Source organism: Seriola lalandi, unplaced genomic scaffold, assembly GCF_002814215.2.
Source record: "Seriola lalandi dorsalis isolate HSWRI2012SDOR001 ecotype SW California unplaced genomic scaffold, Sedor1 jcf7180002054931, whole genome shotgun sequence".
NCBI lineage: Eukaryota > Metazoa > Chordata > Actinopteri > Carangiformes > Carangidae > Seriola > Seriola lalandi.
The window spans coordinates 926510-929726 of NW_019525483.1; the positions used below are offsets into that span (position 1 = coordinate 926510).

The following is a 3217-nucleotide window of genomic DNA, read 5'->3' on the forward strand; positions in this document are numbered from 1 at the left end:
AGAGGCTCTTCTCCCACGATTGCTCAGTTTCCAGGTCTAGGAAGAGTTCTGGTTGTCCCAAACTTCTTCCATTTAAGGATTATGGAGGCCACCGGCTCGTAGGAACCTTGAGTGCTGCAGAAATTCTTTTGTAACCTTGGCCAGATCTGTGCCTTGCCACAATTCTGTCTCTGAGCTCCTTTGGCAGTTCCTTCGACCTCATGATTCTCATTTGCTCTGACATGCACTGTGAGCTGTAAGGTCTTATTTAAACAGGTGTGTGCCTTTCCTAATCAAGTCCAATCAGTTTAATTAAACACAGCTGGACTCCAATGAAGGAGTAGAACCATCTCAAGGAGGATCAGAAGAAATGGACAGCATGTGTGTTAAATGAGTGTCACAGCAAAGGGTCTGAATACTTATGACCATGTGATATTTCAGTTTTTCTTTTTTAATAAATTTGAAAAAATTTCTACATTTCTGTTATTTTTTTTTTTTGTCAAGACTGGGTGCTGAGTGACATTGATAAGAAATAAAATGAACTTTTTTTTATTTGAGCAAATGGCTGCAATGAAACAAAGTGAAAAATTTAAAGGGGTCTGAATACTTTCCGTACCCACTGTATATACTAACTTGCTTCAGAGACAGGGAATCTGGTCGAAGTGCTGGAGTTCACAAGAGGAATGGAAAGAGACCTTTCATCTAAAAAGGAGATAAGAAAAAAAAAAAGTGTGTAGCCATCACATGACTTTGTGTGTGCTGTGCTCTGCTGAGAGACAAAACAAATGGCAATACTTACCACCACCGGACCTGCTCTCCGTGGGCTTCTGAGAAATAGGTGGACCTGTTCAACCCAACACACAAAAAACATTTAGACATTATTTTAAGTGCTAATAATATGCATGCCAAAGTTACTTGATAAGACAATATAAATGAGACAGAAAATATACTATTAAACTGTTTAGGATCACATGGAAATTGACATAGTTTTAAATGGAAAGAAACATCTTATAAATAAAGAGATCATTAAATCATCATCATCATTAACATGATGAAAAGTTTAGACATTATTTATTTTGTAAATGGCTAAAATAAATTTAATTTTTAACATTTATATTAAAACTTTTTTTATATCTATCTTACGGCTAAAGTCCACTGGGCACGGGCGCAATGCGACACATCTTTCGTGCGACGCCCGCAGCAGATCGCGCCCATTATAGTCAATTGGAGCAGCTCTACCGGCCACGTTAGTCGCACGTGCACCCGCGCGACTCCTCTCTAGATTTGCGCTGCTGGTCTATTGTTTTTTTTTCTCTACGCGGCCCTCCAACAGGTAAAAACTACATAGAACTGTGTAAAAAAAATGAGTACAATCTAAAAATGATTAAAATAAATCCCTCTTTGTACCAGAGGAGCATTTATTTACTTTAATTTCTCCTGTGTTTGAAACCACAAGTCACTTTAATCATCTTCGCTGAAACCCATGAAGTCGTCTTCTTCAGTGTCGGAGTTGAACAGCCTCAGAAGCGCTTCGTCACATCTGTCTCCATCAGTCTCGCTCTCCGTGTCACTGTCACCCTCCGGTGAAGTTGACCCTGAAGGTGCGCCGCTCTCTTCGCGTAGCAGTCCAGCCTTTCGGAACCCGTTGGTGATGGTGGATTTTTATAATGACCAGTTGGTAATTTATCTGCTAAAGAAAAAGTAGCGTATTCTTCCTTGCATTGATTTTTCGTCTATCTTATTTTTTATTCTAATTCCAGTTAGAGCGCCCCTAGCGGTGGAAGAAAAATCCACAGAATAGCCGAACCTGTATATAAGCCGCATGGTTCAAAACCCAGGAAAAAAGTAGCGGCTTATAGTCTGGAAAATACGGTAGTTAAGTTAAATAAATAATACAGTGACATGATAAAATGTGATCACCACAAAAAATTTTATTAAACTTTCATTAACTTTTGCTGATAATTCATGGAACAAGAAATACAAGGAAGAAAAATTCATAAATTTGAACAGTTTAATCTGCCTAAAATGCATTTGTAATAGGCTATTTACATATTAAACTCAAATCACAACACAGGAAAAGTGTAGAGGTGTTTTGTGTGTCTGTGTTGACCAGCAGACACAGCAGAGATCTGCCACAACTAAACAAGACCTGTCCTGAAGAACAAATCAAGCAGGCTTATTAATAAAAAAGAGCAATATTTAGATTTTACATTTAACAAAAAAGGGAATAAAAATCAATCAAACAATAAAAAAGGTGGTGATAAAATAAATGCATTCGAAAATAATATATATTAATAATTGTATTATCATATAATTAATTATAGAATATGTTTATATTATATAATATATATTTTTAAATTAAATAAATAAACTGTAAATAAAATTGAAATAAAGTGCAAATGACTCCTTTATTTTTAAATTAAATAAACTCTAAATAAAATTGAAGTAAAGTGCAAATGACTATAGCCTTGTAATCAGCAGATTCATTTAACAATTGCTTCAGCAGTTTTCATTTTTGCATGGCAGAACCAGATGTTGCTCTTTATATCTTGAACAAATAAACAACCAAATCAATGAAGTCAAAACAGTAAGTTTTTAACAAGCTACAACTTCATTTTTTATCTTCAACTCTTAATGAGACACTTGGGCCTGCCTCTGAGACACAATCACATCCAATCTGGGTGGAATGGGGGAAAGGCTCACTCTCAAAGTAGCCTCCAACCTTGTTTTGGGCTTTGGTTTTAGTTGTGGCCACAATGGAGAACCCTGATTCACACAGGTATGTCGTTGTGAATGGGAGAAGGAGTTTCACAGCCCTCAGTGCAAGACATGGGTACTCCTTTGAGACAGCAATCCAGAAGGAGCCCAGGTCTAGTTTGCCCCACTGCAATTTTAAAGTGCTGTCGGTGGAAACTTCCAGAAGCTGTGATTCCAGATGTGAGGGCAAAGCAACATCATTTCCAGTGGGATCCACAGAAAATGGGTCCAAAATCCACGTGTCCCTCTCTGGGATCCTCAGGAAAGTACTCATCAAATTTCTCTGCCAGTTGTGAGAGGTGCTGAGAGACTGAGTCACTGATCATCACCTGAGGGCAGTTTTCCAAAATGTCAGACAAAAGTGGAAACATGTCCATCCTCTTTTCCTGGGCCCTCTTTGTCCACAAAAAAAGTTTCCTCTTGAAAGCTTGAACTTTGTCTGCAACCAAAAATATGTTGCTGTTTCTTCCTTGAAGAGAGA

The 3217-nt window shown here is 37.7% G+C and overlaps 1 pseudogene; it reads right to left on the bottom strand.

Annotated features, from left to right (window-relative positions):
• Window positions 1-1440: 1440 nt before the first annotated feature.
• The window catches only part of LOC147817610 (SCAN domain-containing protein 3 pseudogene), a 3539-nt pseudogene continuing 1762 nt past the window's right edge, over window positions 1441-3217 (bottom strand).